Source organism: Mesocricetus auratus, unplaced genomic scaffold (genome assembly GCF_017639785.1).
Source record: "Mesocricetus auratus isolate SY011 unplaced genomic scaffold, BCM_Maur_2.0 Super-Scaffold_100009, whole genome shotgun sequence".
NCBI classification, from domain to species: Eukaryota; Metazoa; Chordata; class Mammalia; order Rodentia; family Cricetidae; genus Mesocricetus; species Mesocricetus auratus.
In genome coordinates, this window is record NW_024429193.1 from 20,318,691 (window position 1) to 20,333,264 (window position 14,574).

General features: G+C 43.9%; 1 long non-coding RNA gene across 1 annotated transcript; it reads right to left on the reverse strand.

Annotated features, from left to right (window-relative positions):
- Positions 1-483: 483 nt before the first annotated feature.
- On the reverse strand, positions 484-14,574 carry LOC121142312. Its single transcript, XR_005879297.1, has 3 exons — positions 14,153-14,574; positions 9,215-9,528; positions 484-610 (listed from the first exon to the last, which is right to left on the reverse strand). It is a non-coding gene; the product is annotated as an uncharacterized LOC121142312 (long non-coding RNA).

Genomic DNA, 14,574 nt, shown 5'->3' on the forward strand with positions numbered 1-14,574 from the left:
AACACAACCTTCTTTTTTTATTAATGGCTGTGTGGAAATCATGGGACTTACCCAGACCCCCTGAATGTGGGTGTCAGTGAGAAGGCCTAGGTAATCTATGGGGCCTTGGGTAGTATTTATCCCTGGCGTACAAATAGATTTTGAGTGCCCATCCCACTTGAGGGATGCTCTCTCAGCCTGGACTCTTGGGGGAGGGCCTAGGCCCTGCCCTGGATGAAATGACAGACTCTGAAGATCCACCATGGAGGGCCTCACCCTCCCTGGGCATCCAAGTGGAGATTGGGTGGGGGACTGGGGGGCCTGGTGGGTGGGGAGGAGGGGAGGGATAGGAAGCAGGGATTGACATGGGAAACAAGCTTGTTTCTAACTTCAATAAAAAAATCAACACAACCTTTCAATAAGTAACTGTAGACATTAATATCCTCAGCTCTCCAATCAAAAGACAGTGTAGTTGAATAAACCAATAAACAAAGTCCATCTTTCTATTGTCTGCTAGGAACTTTCTCACCTTCAAAGACAGGAGCCACTTAAAGTGAAAGGATGGGGAAAAGCATGCCATGCAGATGGGACTAGGAAGCAGCAGGTGTCACTATCCCAACATCTGACGTCACTAAAAATCAGAAGAGATAAAGACCAAAACTTCATTTTAATCAAGGGAACAATTAACCAAGAAGACATTACACCCTAAACATATGTGCATCTAACATGCTGAGGTTCCTGACTATACTTGATGCCATCTATCAGAACGTGCACAGCCTACCATACCCCAGCTTCTCTGTATGTGTTTCCGTGTGTCTATCCTCATCACCCCAGTTTTAATCCCCGAGGAAAATCATACTATTGAAGAAAATCACATGATCATCTCAATAGACCTTTGACAGAATTTAGTATGTCTTTATGATAAAGGTCCCAGAGAGACAAGAAATGGAAGGCACATACCTCAACATAATAGAAGGGTATCAATGGCAAACTCATGGCCAACATTATCCTAAATGAAGAACAACTCTAAGCAATCCCATTAAAATCAGGAACAAGATGAGGCTCCCCTCTATCCTCCCCACTCCTTTTCAACATAATTCTTGAATTACTAGCCAAAGCAATAAGACAAGAGAAGGAAGTTAGGGGGATAAAGAAATTAAATTATCCCTATTTGCAGGTAATGTTATACATAAAAGATTCCAAAACTTCCACCAGAAATCTTCTAGAAATATCAAGTTTGAGCAATGTGGCAACATAAAATGTCAACTTACAAAACACAGTAGCCTTTCGATACACCAATAACATGGAGAAAGAGATGACACACACCCATTCACAATAGTTTCAAAGCAAATAAAATATCTAGGAATAAACCTAACCAAGGAAGTAAAAGACCTTTAAATAAAAACTTTAAATCTCTGAACAAGGAGATTGAATAAGACACTAGAAAATGGAAAGACCTCCCATGATCATAAATTAATAGAATAATATCATGAAAACGACCATTCTACAAGAATCAATTTACATATTCAACAAAATTCCAATAAAAATCTCCACAGAATTAGGGGGAAAAGGTCCTAAAATTTATATGGAACCACAAAAGACCCCCCAAAGTAATCCTGGGGGCACATCAATGATGGAAATGGAAGGATTAGCATACCAGATTGCATGCTATATTACTGAACTATAGTAATAAAAAATGGCATGGCACTGCACACACACACACACACACAAAACAGATGTAGGTCATGGTTGGGAGATGGGAGAAGGAGCTCTAGAAAGGGAGGCAGTAGGAAAAAGGTGCTATGAAAGAGAAAATGGGAATAATGTCAGGAGGTGTTTAAGGAAGGGGAGAGGGGGGGCAGTACTAGAGGAGAGGGAAGGAGATGGATAAAGAAAATTAAGGATTATTGAGAAGTCATAAGGAAACATTATTTTATGTGTACTTGGTATATATTGCCAGTCTGCATGTCCTTGGGAATTAAAACTGGAGTGATGCGGATAGACACACAGAAGCACGTACAGAGAAGCTGGGGTGGTAGTTTGTGTGCGTTCTGATAGATGTCATCAACTACAGTCAGGAACCTCAGCATGCTTTTTTAATATGTCTGAATCAAGGAGGCGGGTTTACTGTCTACAGCTGAGTGAGGTGGAGGTTTCATGGCACACAGCTGAACAAGGGGGCGGGTTTATCTAATCTTTGCAGGAGCTCCACGTAGGGAGCAGACTGAGACTTGCAGTCACCGTGGAAGAGGAAGCTGTGGTTGAGTCTGCACATACACTGTCAACACACACATTCAGACGAGAGGGAGGTTCTGCATCTCTCTGAGCATCACCAAGGGAAGGATACACCACTCCCAGGGGTCTGAGGCCTTGGGATCCTTACATGTCTGTGATCATGTCAATACTTCATCTACTCCTTATACATTCATTCAAGGCTTTCTCTGCTCCCTGTAACATATATCATGTACGTATATGTGTATATACATAAAGTAAATTATGGCCCTTGGTATGCTAATGCTCCCCCAAGGCTACAGAAGACTTAACAAAAACCCCAATGCCAGGCATGGGAAATCTCCCTTCAAGTCATTGGTCAGTGGATTACAAGAGCAATACAGGCTGTTGATGTTGTTCTTGGTTGCCTAGAACTTGAAGGCAAATATCTATTGCTATTTTTGGATTTAGGACTTTGAGGAGTTGAACTGGAACTAATCTGGAAACTTCCTCCCTGAGGACTAGTTCTCATAGCATCCAAAAGTGTCCATGAAAGCTGCCGATGGGGAAAAGCAATTAAAAGTCTTACCTAGATATAAAACCTTTGAACCCACAACACTGACCATCACAGCAAAATATACCAACCATAATAGTGGCACATATATCTCAGAGATAACCAATAGCCACTTAATTGGACTTAAGGCCGTTTCAGTAGGAGGGAATTCATGCCTAGTACTGTAAACCTAACCAACTACTTGGACCCTAGAAGAGAACATGCTACTGTCGTGTTCCTAAACCAGTAAAATTCCCAAAAGCATTCTAAACACCTGCACTTACACCCACAGATAAGAATTCGTTTTCACCACTGCTTTTTGGAGCAGACAGAGACCATTCTAGAAATCCACAACTTGGAGCAGGAGAGATGGCTCAGCAGTTAAGAGCAGTGCTGCTCTTCCAGAGGTCCTGAGTTCAATTCCCAAAAATCTCCTGGTCACAACTACCTGTAATGAGATCTTGCGCCCTCTTCTGGCCTGCAGGCATATATGCAGCAAAACAGTGAAAGTGAAGCAGGTCTAACCTACAGGAAAACTACAGATACTTATGGGGCGAAGGAATTCATATGCCTGAGAGGAGGGGGACCTTGTAATAAATGTCCATTCTAGATATGGTAACCACATAGTTTGTTATTCAAACTAGCTAATACACACTCAAGACAAAAGGCACAGGTGTCCAAGTCACCAGGGAAAGGGAGCGGTTTCATGACCACAAAGCAATCCTTTATTTTTACTTCCAAGTGTGTGTGCGCGCACACACACACACACACAATGTAATGCTTCTCCCCTTTTTTCTCATGTAGCTCAAGTTTGTCTTGGGCTTGCCGTGTAGCAAGCCTGGCTTGTCTCGAATTCTTGATCTTCCTGTTTTTAACTCCTAAGCATTGAGACTATAAGAGTTCATCATCATAGCCAGCTACCTCAATTAAGTTTCTAATAGTTCTAATAGCTGCAGTTTTATAATATGTACACACTATATTCAGTAACGTGAAACTTGTTCACACTTTGATGGCTTTGCTATCCTTTATAGGCTAACCTTGGTTTATTAGAATTTTAAACACTTTTTCCCCAATCATAAAGGTCGCCTTTAAAAAGACCTCATTAAAAATAATACTGTGTGATACAGATACGACTAAAGAATAAAATGAAAGCCCATAATTGAAGCAGCAGGGAAAAACCAGTAAGGGCCATCGGTACTTTTCAGCAGTACCAAAACAGTGAGTTTACATTTTAACCAGGCTGCCATTTGCTTTTTGTTTTGTGTGAGACAGACTTTTAGATGTGACCCAGGTTAGCCCTGAGCTTTCAATCCTCCTGCCTCAGCATCTCCAGTGCTGAGGTTACAGGCAGGGGTCACCTTGCCCTTCAGCAGGCTGTTTTCATTCAGACTCAGAAAACTCTTAGGGAGTCAATACCAGAGTTCAGGGGTCAACTGTAGCAGCAGCCTTGGTGTTGGGATGGAGTATGCTGCACCCCGGGGTTTATCTAAGAGTTAGAACCAGGGCTTGGTGATGGGATCTGAAGCACAAAGCATCTCCAAGCTTCCAAGGTTGGGGGGCAGTCGGGAGTAAGAGCTATAGGAGGAAAGGGGTAACTGGAAGATGTGAGAGGAAAGTGGCCCAGCCTCACCTGGGTCTGGTTTAACTCACACCGTCATTCTGAGTGTGCTAGTCTTATGTCAGCTTGACACAAGCTACAGTCACCTGAGAGCAGGGACCCTCACCCGAGAAAATGCCTGTAAGATCAATCTGCAGGCAAGTCTATAGGGCACTTCCTTCCTTCCTTCCTTCCTTTCTTCCTTCCCTCCTTCCTTCTTTCCCTCCTTCCTTCCTCCCTCCCTCCCTCCTTCTTTCCTTCCTTCTTTCCCTTCCTTCCTCCCTCCCTCCCTCCTTCCTTCCTTCCCTCCTTCCTTCCTTTTTCCCTCCCTTCTTCCTTTCTTCCTTCCTTCCCTCCTTCCTTCCTTCTTCCCCTCATTCCTTCCTTCTTTCCCTCCTTCCTTCCTTCCTTCTTCCCTCCCTTTCTTCCTTCCCTCCTTCCTTCCTTCTTTCTCTCCATCTTTCCTTCATTCCTTCCTACCTTTCCTTCCCTTCTTTTTGTTTTTGTTTGCTGTTTGTTGGTTTTTCTTTTTAGTTTTTCAAGACAGGGTTTCTCTGTAGCTTTGGAGGCTGTCCTGGAACTCACTCTATAGCCCAGGCCGGCCTTGAACTCACAGAGATCCTCCTGCCTCTGCCTCCCTAGTACGCCACCACCATCTGTTCTTAATCAGTGATTGATGGAGGAGGACCCACCCCCATTATGGGTGGTGCCATCCCTGAGCTGATGGTCCTGGGTTCCATAAGAAAGCAGACTGAGCAAGTCATGTGAGCAGCAGCCTCCATGTCCTCTGCTTCGGCTCCTGCCTCCAGGCTCCTGCCATGTTGAGTTCCTGTCCTGACTTCCTTCAGTGATGAACAGTGATGTGGAAGTGTGAGCAAAATAAACCCGTTCCTCTCCATGTTGCTTCTGGTCATGGTGTTTCATCACAGCAGTAAAAGCCTTAACTAAGACACCTGGTAAAATATAACACTAAAAAGCGTCTTAAATTGGGAGGGGACAGGAAGCTGGGGTAAAGTGATGGGGAGGAGAGGAGGACATGAGGGAGCAGGAAAGTTGAGTTGGGGGAAGAATAGAGGAGAGCAGGATGAGAGATACCATAATAGAGGGAGTCATTATAGGTTTGAGGAGAGATCTGGCACTAGTGAGATTTCCAGAGATCTACAAGGATGACACCAACTAACAATCTAAGTAATAGTGGAGAGACCGCCTTAAATGTCCTTCCCTGATAATGAGATTGATGACTACCTTATATACCATCCTAGAGCCTTCACCAGTGGCTGATGGAAGCAGAGGAAGACATCCACAGCTAAACACTGAACTGAACTCCTGGAACCCAGTGGCAGAGAGGGAGGAGTGATGAGCAAAGGGGTCAAGACCAGACTGGTGAAACCCACAGAAACAGCTGACCTGAACTAGGGGGAGATCTTGGACCCCAGACTGATGGCTGAGAGGCCAGCATGGGACTTATCCAGACCCCCTGAATGGGGGTGTCAGTGAGGAGGCCTCAGCAAGCTTTGGGGCCTCAGTTACTACATCTTTATTTATCCCTGGCATCCGAATGGACTTTGGGAGCCCATTCCACATGGAGGGATGCTCTCTCAGCCTGGGCACATAGGGAAGGGGCTAGGCCCTGCCCCAATGATATGACAGACTTTGGAGGTACCCCCATGAAGGGCCTCACCCTCCCTGGAGAGTCAAGTGGGGATTGGATGGGAGGTTAGGGGGATTGGGAGGACGGGAGAGGAGTGGAGGGAGGACGGGAGAGGGAGCTGGGATTGACATGTGAAGCAAACTTGTTTCTAATTTAAATAAATAAAAAGAAGAAAAAATTTTTAAATTAAAAAATTTTTAATTTAAATGTTTATAGATAATTATGGAAACATTGTATCATCCCCTACCCACCTAGTTTACTCTCTGCCAAGAATCTGATGATGCCTAATGAAGCCTCCTTTTCTGGTCTTCCTGCCTAGAAATGATGACGACATTCCATTTCTACCTCGTGTCTTACCAAGAAGCCGTGTTTTAAATGACACCAGTAGGCCGTTTCTTCTGCAGAAATTAAGAAAAATGTTTGGCACAGGCGTGCTTATGACTTGAGAACCAGACAAGAGGGTGAGAATTCCTGGGGAAAAAAGCTGTGTCTGCAAAGATTCACTGATAGAACTTCGTGATGTGGAGAGGTTGGAATGTTGCAAATCCAGAAGCTGATGCCGTTAACCTGAGCGAGCTTCAGCCTCCTAAGCCGCCGTTCCTTGCCCATCCCTGTGTCAGAACTAGCATCCTGCGACTAATAGGTAAAACCCCTTTGGAAACTATTAACTAGGTAGAACACTAGACTCCACCAACCCAGAAGCTAAGAATGTCGTCAGATAGCATCCTAGACCTACAGAAAACTTCCCCCATTTCACTGCACCCGACTCTCTGATCTACCCACCAATGTGCTTTAAACTGGCCTTGATTTATAAAGCTATAAAACTTCATGAAACTGCTTCCATGTTGGAACATGGAATTTGGATTAACATAAATCTACGTTCCCAGGCCACAGTCACTTAAGGTGGCTCTAGAATAAACTGTATTTTGTTCCCTTTTAGATGTGGTTTTGTGTCAACAGGGCACGTATGCTCATTTATAGACACTTTAAGTTCTAATTCTATAGAAATAAGAGTCTAAAGTGATTCTTAAGTGAGTCCACAGCAAGTCTGAAAGGAATCCAGAAAGGATAAAGGGATATACAGAGGTTTTCTGTGTATACCTTTGAGAATTGAAGGAAAAGCCACACCCAGACTAAAGGTCCCACAAGGCTAGGGATTACACCGGCGCATCTGCAGGGAGCTGGAATGCTGACAATCCAGAACCAAATTAGCTATCATTAGTCCTTTGAGACCCCATCCGACCTAGCATTGTTTCAACAAATAGGTAAAGCATTGGAATATATCAACAGAACTCCAGCCTCCACCAACTCAAGAGCTCAGAATGTCGTCAGGTAACAACTAAACCCGTAGCTGAGTCTCCCTCCTTCCTGTGTATATCCAACCCACCTGATGTTTCCATGAATGTATCTGGTGAGGTCCTTGACATATGGCCTTGTTTTGTTCTGTGACAAGAAAAGCTCCTGTGATGCTGCCACAGGTGACATAGGCTGTAATCCGGTGCACCCGTGTTCCCAGTCTATGGTCACATGTTTGGCTCAGAGTAAAGTTTCTCTTACTCCCTTTGAAGTGAGCACTGTATGTTGCATGACTCCCATTCTTTAGGCACCAGCTATTCTTTTCTGTGAATTTTGCTTCCAACATGTGCACACAGAGCTCTTGACCAGTTTTCTGTGGATGGCTACTTTTTCTAAGTTCCAGGGTTAGGACAATTTATAGTGGAAGGATTTTAAGCCCCGATCAGCTGATTTGGTTTGATTTTCTCTGGTTAGGGAGCTTGTCTTGTGTCTTCAAGCTGGGATCTCCAGTAATCCCTCCACTGCTTCCTGTCGCTGCCCAATGCTGATGGTTCCTGCGAGGGAGGGGCAGGCCCTGTGTGTTCTATAGCATGAGAACTCAGCCGCATTTGTTCTGTAGGGAGGAGTCTAAGGCACACATTGCTAATGGTTTGTTTATTCTGCTTTAACCATCAATCTGGATGTCGTCCAGACAATCGGCTCAGTGGGAATGCTAGGCTCAGTGGACTTGGTGTTTGTGAACCTTCCTGCTGCTGCAGAGAGGAGACGGATGAGGAGAAAAGACTGGTCACCTGACCACAGGGACAATACTGAAGTTGGGGATGATTGATTGACTGCCTTTGTTTCCCCACTTTGTAATTGCAGCCTAACGATGAGAGGCAGACACATCTGTAGGATGCTGGACTACTATCTTCTCAGACTGCTGGGTCTCTGAACAAAACAGCTAAAGGATTCAGGTCCTGAATCCTGTCTATGTGACCTGTAGCTGGGCCACTTACAATGAGTCAGCACTGGCCCTCTGGCACCCAGAGAAAAGAAAAGCCCGTGGTCTACTGTGGTTCCCTGGGGCAGTAATGTGGCCCACCTTGGGGAACAGTCACTTGATGGACAATCCCATCAGGAAGACGTGTGGATGATTTTTGAGGGTCACTGAGTTCATTGCACACGTGGTCATTTAAATTTGAATTGTAATTCTATGAGTACAAATATTGCCACCTCGTCCCAGACGAGAAAACTGAGACTATGAAGAAACGTTAGAGCTCACTCACCCAAGATCCCACAATTGGAGCTAATTTACAATCCACTGTGTCTTATTTCAAAACCCAAGCTGTCACCCCAGCTCTCAAACATTCCATCCTGAAAGGGAATTTGGGCATTAAAGCATAGTTCACTCTTACTGTGTTGTAACAAAATGTCTCTCAGTGTTTTCCTGAAGCATTTTATGGAAATGAGGACATTGCAGTTTATAACTAGAGACACCCCAGGTCACAAATCTCACATTTTCCAGGCTCCTAAATCATAGTATCAGGCAGAGATTTCGGGAAACTGATCCGGCAGAGAGTAAAAAGACGTTACAGGTGATGAACCGAGTTAATGATGCACACTAACCGACATCTTAAAGCCACCACGGGAACACAAAATCGAAGCCTGCTTCATGGAATCCAGGCTCTCGTTGCCAAATTTCCACAGCATCTCCCGTTAAAAATCTCGTGTTTGGTTCACATGAGCTAACTGAGAACATTTCTGTGCTATCGACATTTTCTGACTGCTGCTGTGTAAAATCCCCTTCCAATAGGTAGATCAGAGCTCCCTAATGGATTCGGGCCAATTTAGCTTGAATTCAATTCACATCTGCAAGCGAAGGGGTGACCTTCAAAAGTCACAGGTAAAGCAGCTGTCCTGTGCAGCCCCTCCCTTCCCTGCTTACCCCAGGCCTGCTGCTGAACACAAGTAGAAAGATGTCCACTGCTTTGCTCTGGGATGTTTGTGGGCTTGGCTCCCCTCACAGAGCACCACAAAGGGCAGGCCAGACCAGATCTCAAGTTCAGCCAAAAGTTGGCAAGCAGCTGCACTTCAGAGGTCTCTTTTAACTGTTTTTCTATTGCTGGCCGTGTGCTCTTGTGGCAAGAGCATGACACCCCGAGCCAGAACCTTTAGTGTCTTTTCCTGTGTTGCTCAGGGCAGGGCGCTCCCATGTCTGAACCCGCTTCCTCACTCCAGGTTACAGATAGCATCTTCCCTCTGGGATAAAACAAATGAGTCGATGACGTATCTGAAAATACATCGCAAAACTATAAACATCATGGCCATTTAGTCACGATTATTTCAGTTTTACAGCCCAGGAGGCTCAAAACTCATACAGATTGAAGTCATATGTCCAACAAGATACAGAGCAAGGGGCTAGAGCAAAGAAAGGCCTGGATTAGTTTCCAGCACCCTGTGGAGTAGCTCCAACAGCCTGTAACTCTAGCTCCAGGGGATCTGACACTGCCTTCTAGCCCCAAGGGCATGTGAGCATCCGCAAACCTGTTTATCTACCCACACACACAGGCATATACACACATATACGCAATTAAAAAGAAATCCTGCGCATGTGTGCTTGTTTGAACTGGGCCTAACTCCAGAATTTTCTTTTAACATATCTCCTTCAGGTTTACTATGAATATAGTTTTATTTTCACAATGTGTACTAGAAATTTAGACCCATTCGCAAAAGCCCCACCAAGCATCCCAGATGACTGCAGCCCAGCTTGTCTTAGTGCATCGCACGGGAAGAGCCAGCACTCAGTCTCAGAGCCAGGTACAAGAATGTTTAAATGCCGGTCACCGCGGTGTCAAGTGCTATTATTCAGTGGCTATTTTTACACTAAACAACTCAGAGTTCAGAAAACATCCTGTGTGTGCTCTCTGTCTATTGAACCTCGGTGCCCTGTGAATCATGGTCATGTAACATTATATTATCGCAAGTGGCTTTCCACGGTGCTTTTACCAACATGACACTGCAGAAGGCAGCAATTTGCTGCTCCTATCCAAGGACAGGATGCTAGTGGACTGCTGGACCAAGGTACTAATTAAAAAACAATACTTGCCCACAAAAAAGTAAAAGTATGCTGGAAGGAAGAAAATAATGGGCTATTTTCCTGCTTTCTTGACTGAGGAATCTGATCTGAAAGTTCGTATACATCTTGAATTTGAGTGATCAGTTTGTCTGCAAGAGGCAAACATTTCTTTGCTGATTTACAGTTTCCTGTTCAGTATTTTTTCTAGCAGCTGGCTATAGAAACTCTATTCATTAGGCAACTCTAACCATTCTTTAGCTGCAACAATATGGAAGGTTCTATTAGACTATAAATAACAGCAGGCAGCCAAGCAAACCGACTTCTGCCCATGCAGCTTCTGCCCTGTAAAGATCTACAGTAGTGCGAATTATCATTCCTGGGCAGGTGTCTAAAGGTGGCTCCTGTAGCTCTCCGCTGGGCAAAGGAGAGTAACCTGCATCTCCTGGAAAGAGGTGGAAAGATTAACACACACACACACACACACACACACACACACACACACACAGCTAAAAGGAAAGAATGGGCCACTGTTATCTGGTGTGTCTTTTTTCGATGCAGAAACAAAGCAAGAAGAACCAGGCCTCAGAGACATAGCAAGGCCTGATCTCTGGGTGTGTCTGTGAGAGTATTTCCAGAAATGATTAACTAAGGTGGGAAGACCAACCCCAAACGTGGGTGGAGCCAATCTACAGAAAAGGGGAAGAGGGAGAAAGCGGCAGAACCCCTTGCTCTCTGCTTCCTGATCTGTGGAAGGGGCCCAGGCATGCCTTCCCAGCTGTGTCCCACTGGACCCTGTTAAAAACTCTGAGCTCAGTCAAATCCTGCTTCCCTCAAGGAGAGACAGAAACAGAGACAGAAAGACAGAGACAGAAGAACAGAGAGAGACAAAGAGAGAGAGAGCACGATCATTTGACCCAACAGTCAGACTTCTGGGTACATATCCAAAAGAAATAGTTTGTCAAGGATCATCTGCACCCCATGTTTATTCACTGTAGCATTAATCAAAACCACCAAGATATGGGTTCAACCTAAATGTCCATCAGTGGATAGATAAGTTAATAAAATGAGCTGTCATTTAACCTTGGAAAAGGAAATCCTGCCATTTACAACACAGAATATCCTGGAGAACATGGAGTTAAGTGAAGTAAGTCAGGCACAGGAATCAGGATCATAGGATCTTACTTCTCCAGTGAAAATCAACTCACTTGCTAGGGCTGAAGGGGAAAGTGGAAAGCAGGAAATTGTTAGCCAAAGGGACACAACTTCAGTCAGCCAAGAATAGACTCTAGAAGTGCGCTGCACAACATGATGACTAGAGTAATATCATATGATTGACAGCTGCTAAGACAGACCTTAAACGTTTTCACCACACAATTAGAACTTGATAAATGTTAGGCAGAGGCAGGTGGATCTCTTCAAGTTTGAGGCCAGCCTCGTCTAAGAGTGAGTTCCAGGATAGCAGGGCTACACATAGAAATCCTGCCTTGAAAAATCAAACCAAACCAAAAGAGCAACAACAAAAGAACATAATAAATGTAAGAAAATTTATTCTATAATTTTGAGTCATGCTGGTGATTATTTTTTTCATATTTCAATTTTCCCTTTGCCATTGTGTTTATTTTCTGGTAGTGAGTTTCTTACCCTCAAGATGTATTTTTCCATACATGTTGCAAAGATTTTTCCTAGTATGTAATTTTTCTTTTATTTTATATATTTATATTTTCAATCTACACACACACACACACACATTGTTATGGTATTTCTTGACCCAGGATCTGTACATGCTAGACATATATACTCCTCCACTGGACTATACCTTTGCCAACCAGAGTTTTTAACATTTACCCTCCAAGTCTCATTAGCCCTTTCTTCACTTTCTCTCTTCTCTAGAAGTGGTCTTTCCCTCTCTAAACACTGAAACACACTAGTTACTAACCTGTTCTTTTGTTTTCATTTCATCTACTTGATATATTTGGAATCTCTTTTACTTTATATATTAAAGTAAGGAAGGATCTAACTTCATTCTTTTTCAAAACAGCCAATCAATTTCCCCAGGATTCTTTATTGAACAATTGACTATAAATACTTAGGAATGCTGTAATTACTTAGGGATCGGTGACTCTCTTCCTGAAGGGTCTTTTTTCTTTTTCAGTGCAGAGACAAACCAGGAAAGACCAGGACTAGGCCTCAGAGGCACTGCATGATCTGAAGTCATTGTCACACTGAGCCTACAGAGCTTGATGATGCTCTAGAATCAGAGGGATGGAACCTAAAAATGTAAATCATTTTCAAGTGTGCACAAGACTCTAAGGGATATTTTCTTCTCAATTTTCCTTTGATGGGGCTGCTTTTAAAATCGGAGCAAAGAGTGATGATTATACATAAATTATACATACACTTAAAAATCCCTTTTCTTTACTAGTCCACACTAGTTTTCCTCATAAATAATGTATTAGGAAGAAAGATTTTCCTAGGACAATCATTTGTCCTTAGTTACAAAGGCACAGCAGAGTAAATGTTCAATTTAGACTAATAGAACCAGAACCAGGAATCCCCCCCCCTTGGCATAAAAATAGAAGGTAGATGTCCCCTCCTCCTTCAGTTATGACCAGGACAGAACTAGCTAATCATGAAAAGTTTTGTTTAATGACCCTGAGAAAAGATTCTAGATCTTCTCCTTGTAACTTGTTCCAAACCGTAATGACCTCCATTAAAATAAAAATCCACCGTGCAGCAATTGAAGTAGCTCTTCTCTTTAAACCAAACTGTTTCATTACTTGGTGGTGACTGTCTTCTGGCTTTTGTCTTTTGGATTTGTCTCCAGACTAAATAATCCCAACCCTCTAGGATCAGTGGTTCTCAACCTTCCTAATGTTGCGACCCTTTAGTACAGTTCCTCATGCTGTGGTTTCCCATAACCATGCATTTTTCATTGCTGCTTCCTAACTGTAATTTTGCTACGGTTATGATCATAATGTAAATATTTTTGGAGCTAGAGGTTTGTCAAAGGGGTCACAGGTTGAGAAACACTGCTTCCTAACTGTAATTTTGCTACGGTTATGATCATAATGTAAATATTTTTGGAGCTAGAGGTTTGTCAAAGGGGTCACAGGTTGAGAAACACTGCTCTATGCTCACCTTATGCTCACAAACTTGAGAGCATCGGCAAACGCCAATTGAGGACCAGGGAAAACACACGTAAATGCATGTTTAAGGCTGACCACAAATTCTCCATTTCAACTCTGAACTCTGTCTCTTACCCTGCTTCTTAAAAGGTGAACTATGAGGAACCAATTTGCTTTTTATTTGAGTAAAATCTCAGAGGAAAGCCCAACATGGGCTCTTCCCTCTGCAGGGGCAGAGACTGAGAGACTGGCTAAGGGGAGGCTCAGATGTGAGCTTCCGCCCCCGGTGCCCCTTGTGCAGACACTGAGGACACTCTGTGTGAGCATTGTGCAAAGGCCTTATCCTTTCCTGGGGAGGGGGCTAACAGATGACAGTCCCTGTGAATGCCTACGATAAAGGGAGAGCTCCAGTTGTAGAGCTAGGTCCTTGAACAGTACAATGACAAATGACCCAAGACAGAGCTCATAACTTCTGAACCAGTTTGTGCTAAAGACCCACAAGGATGTAGTTTTTCACCTGAATTCTGGGTCAAGGGATCGCAACCAAATAACTGGTCTTAGCCTATTCAGGCTGCTGTGTCAAAAGTATCTTAGACGATTTGTCAGTGTTTTGTTGCTATGAAGAGACACCGTGGCCACAGCAACTCTTATAAAGGAAAGGATTTAATTGGGGCTGGCTTACGGTTTCAGAGGATCAGTCCATTATCAGCATCGTGGGGACGTGGTGACAGGAAGCAGACATGGCGATAGAGAAGGAGCTGGGTGTTCTACATCTGTGCCCTCACTCAGGCAGCAGAAAGAAAAAGGCACTGGGCCTGGCCTGCCCTTTTGAAATGTCAAAGCCCACACCCAGTGACACTTCCTGCAACAAGGCCACACCTCCTAATCCTTTCAAGTAGTGCCACTTCCTGGTGACCAAGCATTCAAATCCAAGAGCCTTCAGGAGTTGTTCTCTTTCAAACCGCCACAACTATTGATTTATAATTAAAACGTATTGTTCACAGTTCTGAGGGCTGGAAGGTCTAAGGTCAAGGCGCCCCCAGATTCTGTGACAAAGCACGTTCACAAGACTGGGGGGACAGAAAAGCCACTGCCCAATTCTTC